Source organism: Panthera tigris, chromosome X (assembly GCF_018350195.1).
Source record: "Panthera tigris isolate Pti1 chromosome X, P.tigris_Pti1_mat1.1, whole genome shotgun sequence".
NCBI classification, from domain to species: Eukaryota; Metazoa; Chordata; class Mammalia; order Carnivora; family Felidae; genus Panthera; species Panthera tigris.
This window is the reverse complement of record NC_056677.1, coordinates 59,953,029-59,976,037: the sequence shown is the minus strand read 5'-3', so window position 1 is coordinate 59,976,037 and position 23,009 is coordinate 59,953,029. Positions and strand designations below refer to the sequence as shown.

The 23,009-nt window shown below is 38.4% G+C and overlaps 1 long non-coding RNA gene across 9 annotated transcripts in view; it reads left to right on the top strand.

The window, feature by feature from the left end:
* LOC122235408 overlaps nucleotides 1-22,673 on the top strand; it is a 61,034-nt gene extending 38,361 nt beyond the window's left edge. For 4 of the 9 annotated variants that reach the window (XR_006213479.1, XR_006213477.1, XR_006213471.1 and 1 more), the window contains 3 exons: nucleotides 9,845-9,973; nucleotides 15,719-18,122; nucleotides 19,162-20,098. This is a non-coding gene — a long non-coding RNA (uncharacterized LOC122235408). Of the gene's footprint in view, nucleotides 1-9,844; nucleotides 9,974-10,340; nucleotides 10,476-15,718; nucleotides 18,123-19,161; nucleotides 20,099-20,588; nucleotides 21,126-22,635 lie in introns of those variants that run through there. The other 5 variants (XR_006213478.1, XR_006213476.1, XR_006213474.1 and 2 more) reach the window with 5 other exon arrangements.
* Nucleotides 22,674-23,009: the final 336 nt, after the last annotated feature.

Genomic DNA, 23,009 nt, shown 5'->3' with positions numbered 1-23,009 from the left:
CAAACAGGGGAGGGGCAGAGAGGGACATAGAGAGAATCCCAAGCAGACTCCAAGCTGTCACCTCCATCCATGAACCATGAGATCATGACCTGAGCCAAAATCAAGAGTCAGACACTCAACCTACTGAGCCATGCAGGTACCACTATTCCTATTGATTATTATGTACCATGGGCATTGCAGATATTCTCTTCCCCACATTCTCTAATGAGTTATAATTAATTGGTGTTAATATCATCTAAATTATACGTATCATGAAAGTGTGAATGGGGAGAGAGAATTTAAATGAGATCAGAATGTTTTTAAGTTATAGTTTGAATTTGAAGGCTCAATTTATGGCATTTCACATTCCAAGGAAAGCTTTGAATTATTTAGGATTCAGTTAACTCAGTTATATCACAGAATGGTAAGCATGGCTAACCTTCACACATGAAAATTTCCCAATATCATCCTGGCCACAGATGAGCTGTATGCACTCATGTCCTTGTCTAAGAGAGACATAGGGTTCCTTAGCAGTTGCGCTTTTGATTCAGTGAAAGTGCAGTTGGCCTCCCCCAACAAGACAGTTTTTCTAAGTAAGTTTTTTTTTTATATGACATTTTAATTTTATTCTCAAGTTAGCTAATATACAGTATAGTCTTGGCTTCAGGAGTAGATTCCCATGATTCGTCACTTACATACAATACACAGTACTCATCCCAGTAAGTGCCCTCCTCAATGCCCATCACTCATTTTCCCCACCCTGCCACCCCCATCAACCCTCAGTTTGTTTTCTGTATTTGAGTCCCTTATAGTTTGCCTCCCTCTGTTTTTATATTATTTTTCCTTCCCTTCTCCTACACTTATTTGTTGTTTCTTAAATTCCACATATGAGTGAAATCATATGATATGTCTTTCTCTGACTGATTTCACTTAGCATAATACCCTCCAGTAAGTTTTTTTTTTTCAATAGGAAAGAAAACAGCTGTGCACAGAGGGAGATTTGAACACTGTGTTCTTCAAAGATACCTGTGGCAGTGGTTGGGGCTGTTAGCGCTCACTGCCCTGACAGAGACTTGCTTTGGCAGGGTAGAAGGACAGTGGGCTTTGGGTGTCAGATTTTGTGTCTCTGGTGTTGACTGCAGCTTTCTTGAAAGTCAGGCTGTACTCCGTCTCCAGGGACTCCTGAAGTGGTGGAATTCTTTAATGCCTAATTAGTCTTAGTTCCTATCTTCAACATGTTTGCTGTCTGAAAATGTTCTAATATGATTTTTTTGCCTGTAGTGCCCCTGCTCTTTGGGAACCATATGATTGCAATAGCATTTCCACCCATTGGTTTTAAGGCCAGTTTTCCTGCAAGCAGACAAGAAGTTGTTTTAGTGTAGTGCTAGCACTTTTTGTCTTAGCCAACTGGTGTTCTTTTTTTTTTTTTTTAAGTTTATTTATTTTGAGAGAGAGAGAGAGCCCGCATGTGCACGTGTGCATGAGCGAGGGAGGGAGAGAGAGAATCCCAAGCAGGCTTCGCACTGTCATCCCAGAGCCCAACATGGGGCTCAAACTCACAAACCAGGAGATCATTACCTGAACCAAAATCAAGAGTTGAATGCTTAACCTACTGAGTTAACCAGGTGCCCCTAGCCAACTGGCATTCTTCTAAAAACACTGGGGTTCTCAACTATCCCCTGATGGGCTGGGTTGTGTTTTTCTAGTTAATGTCTATTACTATTGGTAGCCATTATTGTTCATTTCAAGCATTCTACTGCCTAAGACATATTACTTAAATTTTCATAAAGTTAAGATTATACAGATAATTTCCTACATTGGTAGTGTAGCTAAGCTTAGCAATTTTTTAATAAACGCTTTTGGGATATTTTGTTTTCTTATAAGTGTGCTAATGTCATACTTCTCTGACTATCCATCTGCCCTTCCTAAGTATGCTCTTGTAGACCCTGTATTGTATTGCTGACAGCCACCGCTGGAGAATTGCTGTCCTGAAGTAGAATAAAGATCTCAGACATGGTGCTGCTTTTATTTTTCTAGCTTAACTGATTCTTTACATGGGACTTAACATCCAGTCAGCAGCTAAACTCAGCAAACGATTATCTTGCCATGTGTATGGTTGTAATGAATTTCCAATTTTGGTTTCTGTATGGACAAATGAGAAGCAAATAAATCTTTTATATGTAACTGCAACCTTGTCCTTCTAGTGCAGAGCTCTGTTCCAAGTTTAGACCTAGTAAAATTTTGCTGCTTATTAAAAAATACTGCATCTTAAGGGCTTTTGATTTTTGGAATTATGTATTCATTCATATACATATAAACACACAGGGATACACATCAGCCACTATGTTTTAGGTGTAATGTTTAATATTAGTTAGAAAGCCTATTTCCTAGTTGGGCTACTTCCATCCTGTGCAAATAGTACAATCAAGTTGCCCAATAGGATTACAGACTGGGAGTGCCTGGGTGGCTCAGTCAGTTAAGTGTTTATTTCTGCTCAGGTCATGATCTCGCGGTTCATGAGTTTGAGCCCTGCATCGGGCTTTGCACTGATGGTGCAGAGCCTTCTTAGGAGGATTCTGTCTCCTCTCTCTGCCCCTTACCTGCTCACTCACTATCTCTCTCTCTCTCTCAAAATAAATAAACATTAAAAAAAAGATTATAGACTGAACACCCATTTTCGAAATACTGAGGCATTAACTGTGCTCTATAGTGCAATAATGTAGTCTTTTGCTATCAGATAACAATTTTCTGTGGGAAATTTGATATTGTAATCAGACGCTATGATAATACTGAAAACCTGGATAGCTATACTTCTAAATATTTATGTATTCACATTAGCTCATGTTACTAATGTCCTATACTTATAGCTTCAGTCATCTTCCCTTCATTTGACAACACTGCCTAGAGGCTTACAAACAACAGTACGGGTTTATGGAGTTCCTAATGGTCTATTCTGCATTGCCCCTTTAAAGATGTCATTACATACCCACTTCTCAGGGTATTTTCCAGTTGCATTTCATTAGGATCCCTCAATTCTATGCCAATACAACGAGGCTTTGAAGAATTTGCTGCAAATTATTGTGCTTTAGTGTTGTTACCTGTGTGGCTCAGCACATTACAGTGCTTTACATGTGTAACTGTTCATTGTTTAGTTTTAGTTCAGTGTTGCTATTTAGATTGGGTATATTCTAATAGTATTAGCTATTTAACTGCCTTTTGCCCCTTCAGTTCAGTTGACCGCCTGGAATTTTGTCTGTTACCAAAATATTAAGTATTAGGATCTGCCAACCATGGGGTGAGTAGTTTTGGAAGTACTGTTATTTGCCATATTATGAAACCATAAGTCCATGAGTTGTTATACTGCCATTGTTGACTTAATAAAATGTACCCACAATTTTATCATGGTGTGCTGTCATTATTTGTTGAATAGTATTAATCTAAACCATAGTCACCATGATGATTCAAATCTATTTGGAAAGTCTTAGACTTTTTCCACATTAAGACAATTTTGGGTTCAAGCCCTGTGTCGGGCTCCACACTGTCAGCTCGGGGCTTGGGATTCTCTCTCTCTCAAAATAAATAAATAAACTTAAAAAAAAAAAAAAGACAATTTTGCTATTCCACTGTCTTGTTTGGTTGTGAGTTATCATATTTTCCTGTCTGTTGCCAGAAAATATATGTTGTCTAGTTGTTGACTCAGCAGTTCCTTTGTACTGTAGATATGGTCCTGCAAAGATTTTTTTTTTTTACCACCTGTGGTTAAATGTAGGAGTACCTTCTGTTTTTGAAGTTCTGTAGTGACGGTTCTGTGTCGAGTCTTGCCTCCGCTACTTCACTACTAGATCATTATTTAGCCCAACTATAATATGGGATCTTGTTTTGACTCCATGGTGTTACTGGAAAACTTATATCTCCTAGTGGATGAAAATATTTCAGTGGTAGGGCTAATCTCCATGTAGTTGGTATTCCTTTGTCTCTAATCTTTGCTTACATGTTTATGTGTTATACCTACACTTACTGGGCAGTTTGATGCCTTTACAAATCCTTTACCTTCACACATGGCCAAGATACCAGTAACCACTATTTGGGGGCAACCTGTCAACGGACTTATAGCTAACAAGTGTCCTCTCAATTTTGTAATAAGGTTAAATGCTTTAAAAGATTAAACACCTATCTTAGCAACCCTGCTAATCAGATTGACTCTGAATAAGGCAATTAACTTAAAAAAAATAATAATCATGACATCATTCATATACCCTGAAATTCACCCTTTTACTTTTCAGTGGCTTTTAGTATGTTCATAGAATTGTGCAATCATCGTTTCTGTATTGCTGTAAAACATTTTTGTCACCCCAGAAAGAAGCCCTATACCTGTTAGCAGTAATTCCTCATTTTCCTCTTTTGCCAACCCTGCTACCACTAATCTAACTTTTGTCCCTGTGGATTTGTCTATTCTAGACATTCATTTGAATGGAATCATTCAATGTGTCTTTTATATCTGGCTTCTATCACTTAGCATGTTTTGGTGGTTTGTCCATATTATAGTATATCTCAGTGTTTCATCCATTTTTATGTCTGATTAACATTCCAGTTTATGGATTAGCTTCATTTTGTTTATTCATCTGTTGAAGGACATTTGGGTTTCCACTTTCTGTCTGTTAAGAATAGGTGCTATAAACATTCATATACAAGTTTTTACATGGACATATTTTCATTTCCTTGAGTATACCTACATTTAACATTGGAATTGCTTTGTAATATGGCAACTTTATTTTTAATGTTGTAATTTTGAAACAGTTTATGAAAGTGCCTGCACCATTTTACAGTATCACCAGCAATGTATGAGGATTTCAGCTCTTCCCTAGTCTCACTTGTTACTTTTGGTCTTCTATAAAAATAGCCATCCTAGTGGATGTGGAGTGTCTCATTGTGGCTTTGACCAGTATTTCTGTGTTGAGCAATTTTTTATGTGCTTATTCGCTATTTATATTTCTTTGGAGAAATGCTTATTCAAATCCTTTGTTCGTTAGAATTGGGTTATATGTTTTTTGTCATTTTATTGTGAGAATTCTTTATACAACTGGATAATAGACCCCTATTGGGTATGTGATTTGTAAATATTTTTTTGTTCTATTCTCTGGGTTGTCTTTTAACTTTCTTGTTTGCAGTACGTAAGTTTTTAACATGGATGAAATCTAATTTCTCTATTTTTTGGTCACTTTTGATTTTGCTGCCATAACAAAGACACTATTATTTTACACTGAGGTCTGCTCCATTTGGCATTTATTTTTATATATGGTATGAAGTATAAGTTCAACCTTATCCTTTTGCATGTAGATATACAGTTTTCCTACTACCATTTATTGAAAAGACTATCCTATTGAATTATCTTGACACCTGTATTGAAAATCCATTGATTCTAAATTCAAAGGTGTATTTGGGGCCTATAAATTATTTTTCACTTCTCTATGTATCCTTATATCCAGGCAATACTGTCTTTATTATTTTAGTTTTGTAGTAAATTTTGAAATCTGGAATTATGAATCCTTCGACTTGTTTCAAGATTGTTGGACCCTGAGTTTCCATATGAATTTTAGGATCATTTTGTCAATTGCTATAAATTAAGATCTGGAATTTTGATGAAGATCACATTTAACGTGTAGATCGCTTTGTGGAGTATTGCCACATTAACTGTTCTCTCAGTTCATTAATATGGGATGTCTTTCCATTAATTTAGTCTTTAATTTTCTTCAACATTGTAATTTTCAGTATAGAAAGTCTTGTATTTCTGTTTAAAACTATTCTAAGGGTATATGGGTGGCTCAGTCAGTTAAGAATCTCTTAATTTCAGCTCAGGTCATGATCTCACAGTTGGTAAGATCGTGCCCCATGGGGATCTGCAATGACAGTGCAGAGCCTGCTTGGGATTCTCTGTCTCCCACTCTCTCCCTCTCTCTACCCCATCCCCCACCTGCACATATAAGCTCTCTTTCTCTCTCTCTCTAAAATAAACCTTTAAAAAATTATTCTATATGCTCCACTTTTACTCATGATATTGGTAACAGAATTATTCTCTTATTTCATTTTGATTATTAATTGCTAGTATATACAAGTAAAATTATTTTTTATTGGTACTGTATATTCTAAGGTTTCTGAACTCATTAGAATTGCTTCTTTTTATTCTAATAGATTTAATGTTAGGTGGGGTGAGTTTCTTTTTGGTAGATTCCTTAGGATTTTTATGTATAAGATTATATTTCCTACAAATACAGATCATTTTACTTCTTTCTTTTTAATCTCATTGATTTTTATTTCTTTTTTCTGCCTAATTACCCTAACTAGAATCTCCTATACATTATTGGCAAGAGCAGTCTTCCTGGCCTTAGGGGAAGTATACTTACCCCTAATTGCAATGATAGCTGTACAATTTTTCTAGATCCCCTTTGTCAAGTATGGAAAGTTCCCTTCTGTTCCTAGCTTGTTGAGGTTTTCATTTTTTTTAATCATGAATGATTGTCATGAAATTTCTACATTTGTTGATATGATCATGAGGTTATCTTTATTTTGTGTAGTGTGTTAGATTCATTCATTTTCAGATACTAAACCAACTTTATTGAGGTAAATCCAATTTGGTCATGGTATATAATCATTTCATTTCTGGATTTGGTTTGCTAGTATTATGTTGGACTTTTTTGGAACTCTCTATTCATGAGGCATTTTGCTCTGTAGTTTTCTCATTTTATCTTTGTCTGGCTTTGGTATCAGACTACAAATGGCCCCAGAGAATGATTTGGGAAGCATTTCCCTCTCTCTTTTTTTGAACATTAAACAAAGGATTGGTATTAATTCTTTTTAAACATTTCACCGAATTACCATGAAGTCATCTTTTCATGGACTCTTCTTTTGGGGACTTTTATAGATTAATTATCAAATTTATTTTTCTAGGTCTGTTCACAGTTTTCTTCTTGAGTCAGATTTGGTTGTGTCTTTCAAGGAATGTGTCCATTTCACCTAGTTGGCACACACTTTTTGATAGTTCTTCTTTGTGATTCTTTTTTTTCCCTATAAGGTTGGTAATGTCCCTTCTCTTATTCCTGATCATATTTATTTGAATTTTCTCTCTTTTTCATGGTCACTCTAGCTATAGGTTTGTCTTTTATTATTATTGTTTCAAAAAAACCAAATTCAGTTTCCTTGATTTTCTGTTTTTTCTATTCTTTACTTATTCCTATTCCAACCTGTATTATTTCCTTCTTCCTGACTCATTTGGTTTAGCTTGCCCTTTTTTAAATTTCTTAAGATTGTTTGTTTATTGACTTGAGATCTTCATTTTTTTTAATGTTTACTTATTTTTGAGAGAGAGCATGAGCAGGGGAGGGGCAGAGAGAAAGGGAGACACAGGATCTGAAGCAGGTTCCGCGCTATCAGCGTAGAGCCTGATGCAGGGCTCAAACTCACGGACCATGAGATCATGACCTGAGCCAAAGTCAGATGCTTAACTGACCGAGCCACCCAGGCATTCTGAGATCTTCATTTTTATTATTATTTTAAAAAATTTTTTTTATATTTATTTATTTCTGAGACAGAGACAGAGCATGAGCAGAGGAGGGACAGAGAGAGAAGGAGACACAATCAGAAGCAGGCTCCAGGCTCTGAGCTGTCAGCACAGAGTCCGACACGGGGCTCGAACTCACAAACCGTGAGGTCATGACTTGAGCCGAAGTCGGTCGCTCAACCTACTGAGCCACCCAGGCGCCCCGAGATCTTCATTTTTAATATAGGTAACTACAGCTACAATTCTCCCTGTAAGCAATTTTTTTGTTGCATTCTATAAATTTTATATGTTTTGTTTACATTTTGAAAGTATTTTCTCATTCTCTTTATGATTATTTTTTTGACCCATTGGTTATTTAAGAGTTTGTTGTTTAATTTTCCCAAATTTGCAAATTTCCCAAATTTTATTCTGTTATGGATTTCTGATTTCATTTCTTGGTGGGAGAACATACTTTGTATGATTTCAATTCTTTAAGTTTATTGAGACTTGTTTTATGTCTTAGCATATGGTCTACCTGGAGATTATTTAATTCTATTTTTTATTAGTATAGTTATCCAGCTCTCTTGGTTACTGTTTGCTTGGTAGATCTTTTTATATCCTTTTACTCGCAAACATTTTGTGTCTTTGAATCTAAAATACATGTCTTGCAGATAACATATAGGTGGGTTATATTTTTTTTATCTATTTTTGCCAAACTCTGCCTTTTTATTAGATTATTTTTATTTATGTTTAATGAAGTAAAACATACTGATAAAGTAGGACTGATGTCTCTTGTTTTCCTATTTGTTTTCCATGTGTCTTATGTCTTTTTGTTTTAATTCCTTTTTTCTTTTACTGTATTTTTTAGCTTACTTTTTTCATGATTGCTCTGCTATTTCAGTTAACATCTTACCTTAAAATAATTGTTTTCAGATTAATTTCAATTGTGTACAAAATTTGCTCCACTATATGTTTGTTCCCTCCCCTCTTCTTGGTGCTGTTATTATACAAATTACTTCTGTATGCAATCTAAACATATCAACACAATCTTCTAGTTACTCCTTTATGCTATTATCTTTAAGTCAGAAATGAGAAAAAACATATTACATATAAAAATAGGTTTTTTTGTCTCTTAAATTTATTTATGAAGTTACCTTTATTCATGTTCTTTATTTTTCATTTATATGTGAGTTACCGTCTAGTGTCCTTTCATTTCTGCCTAATGGACTCTTTTGTATCTCTTATAGGGCACATCTGTTAGCACTGAATTCTTTTAACTTTTGTTTATCTGGGAATGTTATAATTTCTCCATTTCTCAAGGATAGTTTTGCTGGATACCGAGTTCTCAGTTAACATTCTTTTTCCTTCAGGAGTTTGAATATATCACCCCCACTATTTTCTGGTCTCTATGGTTTATGAAAAGTCAGCTTTAACTTTCTTAGGATCCATTACATACGATGAGTTGTTTTTCTCTTGCTGCATTCAAGATTCTGAAGTTACTTTGATGATTTATTATGAGTCTAGGTTTGATTTGAATATCTTTGAGTTTATCCTTGTGGCATATATTGATCTTCTTACATGATGTATAGATTAATATTTTCATCAGATTTGGCAAGTTTTGGCCATTATTCATTCACATATTCTTTCTGTCCTCTTCTCCTTTGTTTGACTCCCATTATGTTTGTTATCTTTACTAATTCTTTTTCATTATCTTATAAGAGAACTTAAGGTTCCGTGTAGTACTGGCTGAATCTCATAAGTAGTATTGTTTGTTGTTTGTTAAATATGTTTGATCATAATTACATTTCTTTTTTTTTTTTTAACGTTTATTTATTTTTGAGACAGAGAGAGACAGAGCATGAACGGGGGAGGGTCAGAGAGAGGGAGACACAGAATCTGAAACAGGCTCCAGGCTCTGAGCTGTCAGCACAGAGCCCGACGCGGGGTTCGAACTCACGGACGGTGAGATCATGACCTGAGCCGAAGTCGGCCACTTAACTGACTGAGCCACCCAGGCTCCCCGATCATAATTACATTTCTTTTTTGACTCCATTGTTTACTGTGATGCTTCCTATTGAGAATTTCTGGTTTGAACTGCCTTATACATACATGATATGTGTTATATAATTATGTATATAAGTATATAATATATAAACTTATGTGTTTTTATTACATATATAATTACATATACAATATACATATTGTTTTATTGCATTGTGATTAGTGTGGTTACTATCCTTTTGTACATACCGAGTTCTTAATAACTTCCTTAAAGCAAGTGCCTCATTCTTTTTAAAAAATATCTTTATTTTCATGTGCTTATTCTTCCAGGAGACCTTAGAAACAACTTGTTGAGTTCTCACCATGAATACCATTGGAATTGCAGTTGGAATGGCATTAAACATGTAGATTAATTTTTGGAGAGCGATCATCTTTATAATCTTCTCCTATATGAATGTGGTATGTTTCTCCTTTTATTCAGATCTTAAGTATTGTGTATGTCTGTTCCACTTATTACCTTCAATATTTTTTCCTGGTTTCTGAAAGAAATAGGCAGATGTCTTAGGAGCTGAGATTCTGTTGGGCAAAGTAGAGAAGATGTCATCTACATAGACTAGATTCTTCAGTATAAAAGGTCATACAAAACATTTCTTTTCGATATAATGGTACTATTTCTTCCACATGGCCCTAGAAGTCTGCATTATTTATAATGTTCCATATCCTTGTTTTGTACAGAGGTGGTTTCTAATATTAGGAAAACTATGTAGTAAGCCCTTTGTTTTTTAGTGCCATCAGCATCCCTTTGACCCTCTCCTTTCCCATTTAGAAGTGCTTCCTCCATCCTGCTTCTGGGAACTCAGTGCTTATTGTTTACAGGATATGCACCCATTGAAGACCTCCATGGCCTCCAATATAAGGCTAACTATTTGTGTTATCACTACAAAAGTGTAGAATCAGAACGGTAAGAGTCCTGTTCCCACTTGATGGTTGGTTCTGTTTCCATTTTAAGAGCATCTCTCTGAGAGGGAAGCTAGAGAACATCCAGGATTCTGAGAGGGATTTGAACTTAGATCCTATGAGAAGCATCATAGGAATTAGAGCTGTTTAGATGGTGGGAGACAATTCCTCTGTAATAAGGAGTTTGATGATCTGTTTCCAGATCTTTTATGGAGTCAGGAATGGTTGATTTTTGCTGCTTTTCAAGGCAGTTCTAATTAATGCCTTCAATGAATAAACAAATTTAAGAACTGTCCAAAGATGAAAACATTCTTGGAAGTGATAACCTAGTGGTTTCTATGACCACTTGGAATAGAATTTGAGAATTTCCCTGCATGTAATGAGATATTGGATTACATGCACTTAAAAGTCACATTTATTTCTGAGATTCTGACTATCTCAGTAAGGACAAATGCAACTATTATTGTGTGCCTACTTCACATGTTCCCGTTTAATAATTACTACAACTTTCTGAGCATCTCAGAGAGGTAGAATAAATTTAAGGCAACTAATCTAATTAATGGCAGAGTATACTTCTTTTACCTCTCTCTTCTAGTGTATCTTAATTTATAGTAGTGATTCCTTAAGTTTGTATAGCGCTTTATCATTTAGAAACCTTTCACAAGCATGGTTTTATTTGACCCTTTGGTAAAATCGGAAGAACAGATGTCACATGTCTGTTTTATAAGTGGAAAAACATAGGTTTAGAAACTTTTTTTTTAAAGTTTACTTCTTTTATTTTGAAAGAGAGAGCAAGAGCGGGGGAGGGGCAGAGAGAGAGGGAGAGAGAATCCCAAGAAGGCTCCACACTGTCAGCTGAAATCAAGAGTCAGATGCTTAACTGACAGAACTACCCAGGTGCCCCAGGTTTAGAAACTCCTTGAGTTTCTCTGGAGCAAGAGGAATCTAGGAGAACGTTCAATATAACTACCATATTTTGCAGTTGAGGAAACTGAGTACCAGAAGTAAAAATCAGGGTATTTTGTAGGTATTCTTTGATTTGTGTTGGGGGAAGGGGAAGGTCAGGCTAGTTGATTTCCTGGGGGTACAGAAGGGTTATGTTGCTTTTATCCATCCTTTAGTGTACGCTTGATTAATGCCAACCCACCACATTACAGATTAAGTGGCGTTTTAATAAACATTGTTCAAAGGCACTAAAGGTTTAAGGAGAAAATTTGAGGCTTTAGGGAGCAGGCTATGGAAGATATTTTGGGTCATGAGGTCCTTCTTGGTAGCCCTGAAAGCATTAAGTATTTCCTGCTCCAGGTTCAAGGGACACCTGGGAAGCAGGGCAGGAGAGAATGGTTTATGTTGTCCATTTGCAGTCGTTCTAGTATGGTTGGGAATGAAGCCCCAGCCCTTGCCCATGATTCTGGGAGCCAACTAGTCTCTCACTCATGGGTCTGTGACATAGGCTCAAGAGTGATGGCTCTCTTGAATATAGCATGGGTTGCAGATTTAGCACCTCAAGAATGGAAGGACCTTAAAAGTCTCCTATCCAAACCAGCTTATTTCAGTTTGATCCTAATTTGAGTTCTTTTACAATATACCCAATAAGGGATGCCCGGGTGGCTCAGTCCGTTAAGCATCTGACTTCAGCTCAGGTTATCATCTCACAGTTCATGGGTTCCGGCCCCACGTTGGGCTCTGTGCTGTCAACACGGATCCCACTTTGGATTATCTGCCCCCCCTGCCCCTCTCCTGCTTGTGCACCCCCCCTCAAAAATAAATATTTTAAAAAAAGATTCTCTCACTCCCTCTGCCCCACTCACATACTCTCTCTCTCTTTCTCTCTCTCTAAAATAAGATAAATTAAAAATAAACTCTTCTTAAAAAATAGACAAATTAATAAATAAATAAAATATACCCAACAAATGGCCTTTTAGCCTGTAGGTAACTATAATCAGTGACAGTTATGGGGAAGTCCTTCCTAAGTCAGTTTGTCTCTTTCAAGACCTCTGCAGTATTGAGCTAAAATATATTTTTCCGCAGCTTCAACTTAATCAGCATATTTGTATTGTACCCCAACTCAAGAATATTGCTTTATTCTGTCTCCTGCATCTTCAGTTTCTTCTCTGCTGCCTTTTGAGCTGCCAGGCACTGTGCTGGGTGATGGGGATATGGAGACGAATTAGACACAGTTCTGCCCTCAGGAGTTCTCAGTCTAGTGAGAGAGTTCGACATGTACACAGATAATTACAACAGTATGGTATGCTCTACAATGGAGGTATGTACAAGATACTATGGGGTTCAGAAGAGAAATCATTTGATTGAGTGGGGAAATGCCTGAGGTTGGAGGAACTGATGCTTAAGTGGATTCTTAAAGGAAGTAAAGGTTGGCCAGGCAGAAAACAGAGAAGGACCTTTTAAGCAAAGGCATGGACACTGGAAATAGAATGATGAAATGGGGGAACTGCAAGTAGTTCCTGAAATTAGGTTAGAAATGTAAGCTGAGAATAGATCCTAATAAGTATTCCATGAACATTGGATTTCATTTGGAGCGTTTAAGTAGGGGATGCTTTTGAAGGTCACTTTGGCAGTACTATAGAGTATGTTCTGGAAGATTTTCAAACCTGGACAGGGAGGTTAGTTAGAAATACACCATAGTAGAGAAGATGATAAATGATCGAAGGCCAAAAGGATTGGGAGTGGAGAAGAGGGGATAGACTCTTAAATAAGAGGCTATAAAAACATGGACAGTTCTAGAACATGGAAAAATTAAGGTGGTAAAGAGGGAAAAATTAGGGCTCTCAGACGTTGGCAAATGTGCATCCACCTACTTCCATTCCTGGCCTTGTTGAGATCCTCTCGTGTTTACTTTTATTATTTTTATGAATGTTTATTTATTTATTTTGAGAATGAGAAAGTGGGAGTGGGGGGGAGGCAGAGAGAGCGGGAGAAAATTCCCAGCAGGCTCTATGCTGTCAGTGCAGAGCCCAACGTGGGGCTCCATCTCACAAGCCGTGAGATCATGACCTGAGCCCAAATCAAGAGTCAGAGGTTTTTCTGACTGAGCCACCCAGAGACCCCATCCTCTCATGTTTTTTAGATGGGCATTGCTATTGATTTCTTTTGGACCAGAGCTTGTCTGTACAGATTTGATAAGTTTTGTTCTGGGATGGCAGCTGTTATATGAAATGTTGATTCTCAGAAAGACGTCTGAACAGCTGTAGACCTCTAATAGTATTACTTAGTTCCTTGCCCTTCTCATCAGTAGCAGGTTTCCCTCACCATCACATTGTCTCCCAAAGTCAGAGAGGAAGCTTTTCCCTCTAAAACCCACTCAGGGGAGAAATGGCCCTAGTTGTGACTGTCTCAATTGTTTTATTGTTTGTTGAATGAAAAACTGAATCATCAACAGACATTAATTGGGCACCTGCTCTGTAATCTCCATGGACTCAGCTTAGGGATTTTACAACGTTTGTGGTTACATGTCTAAGTAAAATATATCCAGTAATCAAAAATCTAAACATATTCAGTATTCATTTCCTGTTTTCTCAAAGCAATATAAAAATGTTCTGTGGACAGTTCTCCACCTAAGGCTCAGAGTAGTGACCTTAGGGATTCAGAGAATGGATTCTGTGACTAGAATGATTAATAGGAGATTATATTTAAGTAGACCTTATGTATTTTCAGTGGACCTTATGTAAGTAGCCATCCTAGAGGGCAGTAGGGGGAAGAAGGATTGGGAGAGGAAGCTCTGAGTAGGACAGCAAAGCGGGCCTTGGGACTAAATAGCCTAGGCTCAAATCTGCTCTTAAACTCACTAGTGTGGTATTGAGCATGGTTTTTCACCTCTCTGGGACTTGCCTTTCTCTTATGTAAAATAGGGGTAATGGTCTTTTCTGCATGTAAAATGGGGGTAATGGCCTTTTCTGTGATGATTTGGATGGGGATGGGGGTAGGTGTAAGGATTTAATGGGATTATTGTACATTTCTTAGAACAAGTCTGGAATGTGCCAAATGCTATTATCAACTGTCATTGCCACTAATAATGATGTTGACCATGTCTGGGATTAAAAGGAGATAGTTAACCAGAGGTGCTTATGTTTTACATTGTCAATGAGGCTCTTTGGGTGTGAGAAAGAAAGGGAAACTAACTGGCCTGAAGGTTTTCAATGGTATGTTAGTATGAAGTCAACTCTCTACTTTCTTTTTCTTCTCTGCCAAATAGGTTGGGAAACCAGATGAATTTTGTCCATGCCCTGATCACTAATCTGTTGCCTTTGCTCTTATTTCCAAATAGAAACCTGTTGAAAAGTTGTGTTACACCTGAATAAAGGTTATCCTAAAAATGTAGAAAAGTGCTTTGGAGTTGGTCAAAACTGGACTTGAAACCTGACTCAACTGCTTACTAGCTGTGTGATCTAAGACATGTTACTTAACCTCACTGAACCTCAGTTTTTTCATCGAATATAATAATTAATTTGCAGGGTTTCTCTGAGGATATTTGTGAAGTGTATGTCATAAGCACTAAGTCATAGCTGTCATTGTTAGTTCTTGGGATACTCACCACGTGACAGAAACAACAGCGGGCCCTGGTGGCTGGGAGGACTGCATGGATCCAACCTCAACCTGGAGTTGTGCTCTTCTGAAGAAATCCTACTCGGATGGATATAATACAACCTGCTAAGTGTCCTCGCACTTATCAGGTTGTATTATCATTGTCCGTGTCTATGGCTCTCGTCTACCAGACTCTAAATTCCTTACAGGCAAGGACAGTGCCTTGTTCATCTTTGTATTCGGTGCCTAATCCCGTGCACATTGTAGGCCTCATTAAATGTTTGTTGAATGAAAAAATGAATCATCAACAGACATTAATTGGGCGCCTGCTCTGTGATCTCCATGGGCTCAGCTTTTCCCCGCCAGTTGCCTACAACGTCCAAGCTGTCTTCAATATGCTTTCTCCTGGAGCTTACTCCTATCTTCTCACTCTTTTGCTGAGGACTTTTCTGTGTAGTACAAAGATAGCAAGTACCAAAGATCTCAAGTACCATCTCCAATCGGTCAATAGTACCTGCCTCGATTATGTTTCACAAAAAGGATGCTGAAGCCAGGTCTCACTCAGTTCAGTGTGAAAGAGAGTTATAACTAAGTAGCTATGTTTACTGAAGGTGGGAGAAGGGGGAATAGCAGCCTAAGTGCCGCATATATATCATATTTAATATGTTTTCCGTGAAATATTCTGTTTCTATGCCTGTATTTTAGTCTTGGCTACTTGCAGATGTTGCATGCCTGCTGCTGCTGCTGCTGCTGCTGCTACTACTACTACTACAGTTGCTGCTGATTGCTCCTTGGGTAGGACCAAAGTGATCATTGATCAGAAACTTCATCCTCACAGTCTGGGGGTTGCTCCTGTGGCTGGTATTCACAGTTTCCCTTTCAACTTTACCTCAGCTATCCCCTTACCTACAGTGACAGGTAGGCCTCCACTTTCCGTTCACCACTCAACAGGCTCCTATTTCCTTTTCCTTCTTTAGTCTGATTAATGACTCTTGTTCCATGAGAAGCCTTCTTTCTGGTAGAAGATGTGACAAATAGAGTACAAGTTAAATGATTCCGTCAGGGCGCTACAGTGAGTCGTATAAGCTGCCCTTTAATGTGGGAGAAAATGGAGTATGCTTGCAGACTTCGGGGCAGGAAGGACAGAGAAGGAAATCATTGTTGATGGGGGAAAGAAAGACACTAACAGATGGAATAAGTTCCTGAAAAATGATGGCAGAAGGGAGGGTGAAACCTATGACTCTAAAATATAGGGAGAGAGAGCACCTCAGATGAAAGGAATTACCTCCTCGCTGGAGCATAGGGATAGGAGTTAGGAGAAACATGTGACAAGAGTGTTGAAGATCTGTAATTGTTGAGGTGGATGATGGAGAGGAAGCTGACAGGATTATGGGACAGGGATTATGGGACAGAATTATGGGGACAAATAATCCAGGGACAGGATTATGGGGACAAATCCAGGGACAGGATTATGGGACAAACCAGAGTCCAAGGGATATTTGGGCCAAAAGACTAGAGTGGGGCCTTTCGGTCTATTAAAGTGAGATACTATTATATTAAATTATATACTAAATTAAAGTAAGAAACCAGAAACTCAAGAAACTTTAAAGTGGTTTTAGGCCACCCGTCACAAGTAACTTGATTGCCTGGGACTGACCTTTATTGGTTGAGGGATGGACAGCTAGCAAGAGAGGGGCTACACAGAAATGAATTTGAAACTCCAGACTATATGTGGAAGGAAGTTAGATCAGAAGTGAGCTGAAAGTCTTGAATGAAAAAAGGCCCTAGTGTGATCAAGATGGGTGTTGGGTAGTTGGAAATTGGAATAATAGAACCTGTAATCAGAGAGTGGATTTTGAAACATTAAGATTGCAAAACTGGAGTGGTCAAGGTAACTTGTGAAGTGAGGTTGTCAGATGGTCAGTTACATAAATACTGAAGTGACCTGGGACTATAGCAAAAGCCAAGCTGGGAATGAACTCTGGAGGCCAGGTGTAATAGGCCTTGATGCCTGAGGAGTGATTTAGAGGTTGGCACATGGCAACTGTGCAGGTGTAAGAGAAGAAAGGATGTAGTGGGATAGTTGTACGAGCCATGGAGGAGCCATGGAGGAGCGGTAGGGATCATTAGAAGTTACCAAAACCATGATCTGCACATTGCTCCGAGGTGTTGGCTTGCAGAATGCCCAGCTAAAGTGATCCCCTCCTCTATCGGGTGCTTGCTCTATACCCAGCACCTTGCTGTGTGCTAACCATTTACCCCTTCTGGGTCTGTCACATATCAGGTATGAGAAAATGAGCAGCATTCCCAAGCAAGGACAGCTAGGGGAGCTGCTGGCCCTTTGAATTGATGGAATGCTGTGGCCATCTCTACAGACTGGTCAGCTTGAAGTGGCATCAAAAGATTTCTTTTGGACCCAAATTTTTCCTTGACCTTGACCTAACTTTATCCACATGGTATAAGTTTGTGTTGGCTGTTCCATAATGTACTTTGACTTCTGAGTCTCTGACTTGAGGAGTATGCTAGAACTGTCCTTTAAAAAACAACAGGCACATCACATTAAAAACACAGATTAATTAACTAGAACAAGGGGGCCCTGTTACCTAATTGAGCTTTTAAGATAAAGGATAGACAAAAGAAAGCTCCCATCGGTGTGTAACAACAGCACTTTGTGACAGCCACTCTAAGGTCAGGATACATCTAGTTTAGTGGCCATATTGTACATATTCCCTGTGTTGTTGGGAAGAAGGGCTGGAAATTGATGCAGAGAGATGTCCCTTAGGACTTGGAATGTAAAGTTTAGGAGAAGAGAATCTCCGTGAATCCTGTGACATTGCATGTCATCATTTTTCCTCTGTTATAGTCTTTGAATGAGTCAATATTTCAATGAAGGGGTAGAGCCCTTGAGACAGAGTTCCCAGGCCCTCAGACGGTGCATCCCCTCCTTTGGGGCTGCTTTATATTTATTCCTCAGGAGGATCTGGTAGAAGACTTCGTGTGAGGAAGAAGAAAAAGAAAGAAGCAGAGAATGACTACAGCCTGTCTTCATATCGGCTTCACAAAGCACGACTCAACAGAGGGCTTACTCTCTTGAGACTCCAGACCACAGGTTGCTCTTTTCAATTGCACATTTGGCCCTCTCAGCTACTTCCTACATTCAGAAATTGTACTGTATGTGCATGTATGAACTATCATTTCCCATAAAGACTACTCCGTGTTCACAGCAAAAAAAAAAAAAAAAAAATCCCTAAAATAAGGTATAATGCTTGTTCTGTTAGGTTTCCAATAGTCACAAATTGCTGGATCTCCACTGCTGTAATACAGGCCACCAGAGATGAGTTTGGGTTTCGGAAACAAAGGACCCCAGCATCCTGGAAGGAAGGCAGTCAGTTGACTTGAAAGTAACCCCTATCCCTGCATTCTTATTATTTCTTTTTCCTTCAGCCCCTTGACTAAGATACCACTGATGAAAGCAAACAAAGCCATACTTTCCCCTTCCACTGGCACTTTTCTGGCCTACGTATATGCCTTTAGGAGTCACTCTCTCTTTATCAGCACTTCCTTCTTCCCATCTCTTAAGACCCAGAGAGTCATGAATGCTAGAGTTGGGGTTGAACTTGTCACACCTACCTCCTGCAGTTGGGGAATACTAATGTTAATCAGCCTGATACCCACTTCCACCTGATAATCATGGCAGCCACTGGAGAAGCTGTAGCCAAGGCCAGCAACCATATGGACCCCAGCCCCAGGACTCACTCCTGATGTCTCAACTGATTGTGAAAAACTAGTAGGAGGGCTTGCCCCACCCCAGCCCCCTTCTGAGTTGGTCATCAGAGATCAGGACTTGTCTTAGGGCCTATGTTACATAAGAACAGATATCTGATAAACAGTATCAGGAGTCCTGGTTACCTTTTATCTCTCTTGGGGATGGGCAGGATAGGGCATAAGGATAAGTGGTAAGTCTTGTGCCTTTCAAATATATTCCCAGTGATTCCTCAGGACACCCTTGGTCACACCATCTGGTGCCTAATCCTGGGTCTCGCCTCTTCAAAGCTTTCCTAGTGTGTTCCTTGCTCTCACTAACCACCTTTTATTTCCTGCCCCATCCTGATGGATTTCAGCAGGTGATTTTTCTTTTCCTTCCTCAGGCCATCTGTAACAGCCTTTCATCTGGGAGGAGCCTTGTTGTGAATGAGTGAATGAAGTTTCAGTGAGTGTTTACAGTGACACCCATGTTTTTCTATGGATATAAGGAGAAAGAAGGAGGCTATGAAATGCCATCATGGAGTAACAAAAATTTGACATTTTAGTGGATATTGGACCTAGAAGCCTACATGAATGAAGGAAGCAAACCTGAGATTCTGATGTTTGTGAGTGAAGATAGCAGTGAACTCCTTACTGCTGTTAGTAATGGAAGAAGAGAGGGGAGAAAAGTGAGGGAGGTCATACAGTCCTTCACTTCAGTGGAGGGCGTGCTGAGACTTGCTTCATAAACCAGTAACTTATTAAGATGGATTGGAGAAGAATTGTTGCACTGTACTATTTCTTTTGCTGTTTGTGTGAAGTCACTGCCAGGCACTGTCCTCAGGTAGAGCTGCCTTTGTGGAGGTTTCTGTTGACCCCTAATGAGAAACAACCCAGAACAAGGTTTGCGACTTAGAACTCTCTGGTTCGGTGACAGAGTTTTAAAGAGGTCGAGGACAGAGGAAAGAGCACAAATAGTACCAGATAGCCTAGTTTTTCTTATTGGATGGGCAAGGTAGAGGCAGAGGGCACAATGATTCTAGGCAACTCCAAACCCCTGGTATGGCATTAGGAAACAATATAATGAAAGGTTAGCCCTTAGACCTAGTGATTTGTCATTCCCCAGAGCGTGATAGATTATCTAAAAGAACAAGGAGAGCTGCTTTGGAGAAAAGTTCTAAATGATTCTTTCAGAGAACAGATTTAAAAGATGGGGAGCTTCCTGTTATGTAATATGGGCATTACAGCTTTTAAAGACTTCTGTTCCAAATAGCCAAATTATGGAAAGCACCTAAATGTCCATCAGCTGATGAATGGAGAAAGAGATTGTGGTTTATATACACAATGGAATACTACTTGGCAATGAGAAAGAATGAAATAATGGCCTTTTGTAGCAACGTGGGTGGAACTGAAGAGTGTTATGTTAAGTGAAGTAAGTCACACAGAGAAAGACAGATACCATATGTTTTCACTCTTATGTGGATATGGAGAAACTTAACAGAAGACCATGGGGGAGGGGAGAAAAAAAAAAGGAGGGAGCCAAACCATAAGAGACTCTTAAAAACAGAATAAACTGAGGGTTGATGGGGGGGCGGTGGGAGGGAGAGGAAAGTGGGTGATGGGCATTGAGGAGGGCACCTGTTGGGATGAGCACTGGGTATTGTATGGAAACCAATTTGACAATAAATTTCATATAAAAAAAATAAAGACTTCTGTTCCCTACCTAGATCATGGAAGCTGACACTAGTATCAGCCTATGGCTGCATAGGCCAGTATTAACATAGAAGTATCGTGCTCTTGGAGAGATCTTGCCACTCTCTTGCTTTGACAGGTGTTCAGCTGCAATACAAGTCCAGTGCTTGAAGAAGCAAAGAGGGCAACAAGCCTCCAGGGGACAACAGTGTAGTCTTCTAAGTGAAGATAGCAACAGAAGAGATCACAGACTTGGCTGGATTGAGCTGGGCTTGTTTGTTTGTTCAAAATTTTAAAAATACTTTTTTTCTTGACCATAAAAGTAACATGATCATTGTTGAAAAATGAAACGAAAGGTATAAATTAAAAAGTAAAGAACACCTATAATATAACCAAGAAAACAACTCAACATTTGAGTGTTTCCCTTTGTTCTTGTAAAAAAGAATGTGTGGAACACAATTTTTAAAGTTTTTTTTTTAATTCCAGTTAGTTAACATACAGCACTCTATTAGTTTCAGGAGTATGACTTAAAAACAAAATTGACATATTGTATATGTTGTTCTCTAACTTTTTTCATTTGAAAATAAACATATTTCTACATCATTGACATTCTTTGAAAACACAGCATTTTTTTTTACAGGGCTGTTGTGTTATTTTTTTTCAATATATGAAGTTTATTGTCAAATTGGCTTCCGTACAACACCCAGTGCTCATCCCAAAAGGTGCCCTCCTCAATACCCATCACCCACCCTCCGCTCCCTCCCACCCCCCATCAACCTTCAGTTTGTTCTCAGTTTTTAAGAGTCTCTTATGCTTTGGCTCTTCTCCACTCTAACCTCTAAAACACAGTATTAGGTGTTACATAATATTTCATATGAATCTAACAGAATTTATGTAAGAAAATCACATGCTACTGGACATGTTGGATATTACCAATTTTGCCTATAAAATATAATAAACATCATTGTATGTTAATTATTATGTGCATTTCTAATTATTTCTTTGCAATAAATTTCCAGAATTGGACTCACTGAGTTTGAATGAGAGTATTATTAAGGCATCTGAAAGGTATTGTTGCATTGTCTTCAATATAGTTGTACAAATTACATTTCCATCAGTGGTGTATAAACGTGCATATTTCTCCACACATTCATCAAAATATGGCCATTCTGTCTTTATAAATCCCTGCTCATTTGACAGGCAAAAGTATACATCTTTTCTATTAGAGCTTTTTATTTGTAATTTACATACAGTAAAATTCACTCATGATTTATAGTTGGGTGGGTTTTGACAAATATAGTCAGGTATACTACTCCAGTACCATTCCAAAGAGTTTTATCACTAATAATTTCTCTCAATTGTTCTTTTTTAAAAAAAGTTTATTTATTTTGAGAGAGAGTTTGCACACACACTCAGAGGAGAGCAAGAATCCCAAGCAGGGTCCTCACTGTCAGCGCGGAGCCCACTCAATTGTCCTTTTTGTTGTAAACAAAAGTCCCCATTCCCAGTCCCCCAAAACCACTGATTTGTTGTCCATCTCTTTGGTTTTTGCCTTTTCCAGAGGTTGTATGATTGGAATTATGCAATATATAGATATTTTGGTCTGGTTTCTTTCACTTAGTAAAGTGCATTTAAAGATTCATCCGTGTGGGGTGCCTGGTGGCTCCCAGCTCTTGGTTTTGGCTCAGGTCATGATCTCACAGTTTGTGGGTTTGAGCCCCGCATTGGGCTCCGTGCTGACAGTGCTGAGCCTGCTTGGAAATCTCTCTCCCACTCTCTGTCCCTCCCCCGTGTGTGTGTGTGCATGCACACTCTCTCAAATAAATAATAAATAAATAAAATTTTATGAGAATCATTAGTTTATCCCTTTTTATTGTTGTACACCATTGTATGAATGTACCACAGTTTTTTATCCATTAACTAATTGATGGACATGTGAGATGTTTCCACTTTGGGTGATTATGAATAAAGTTGCTATAAATATTCAGGTACTGGTTTTGTGTGAACATAAATGTTCCATTTCTATAGGGTATATAGAGTAAATGCCTAGGAGTGGGAATGAGTACCAAACTTTTCCAAACTTTCTGTATCATTTTGCATTCCCACCACAAATATAGGAGTTCCAGTTGCTCCGCATCTTCCCAGAATTTTGCATTATTATTTATGTTTTATTTATTTTATTTTAGAGAGCATGAGCTGTGGAGAGGGGCAGAGGAGGGAAGAGAGAGAGAGAATCCCAAGGAGGCTCCGTGCCCAGCACAGAGCCTGAACCAGGACTCGATCCTACAACTCTGAGGTCATGACCCGAGCCAAAATCAAGAGTTGGACACTCAACCAACCAAGCCACCCAGGTGCCTGTATATATTTTTTTAACGTTTAGCCGTTCTACTAGGAATATAGTGTTATCTCACTGTAGTTTTAATTTGCAGTTCCGTAATGGCATAATGAAGTTGAGCATGTCTTCATATGCTTATTTGCTATCTTTAGTGAAGTGTCTGTTCAAATCTTTTGCCCCCTGACCTTTACTGGGTTGTTCCTTTTCTTACTTTTACGTGTTTAG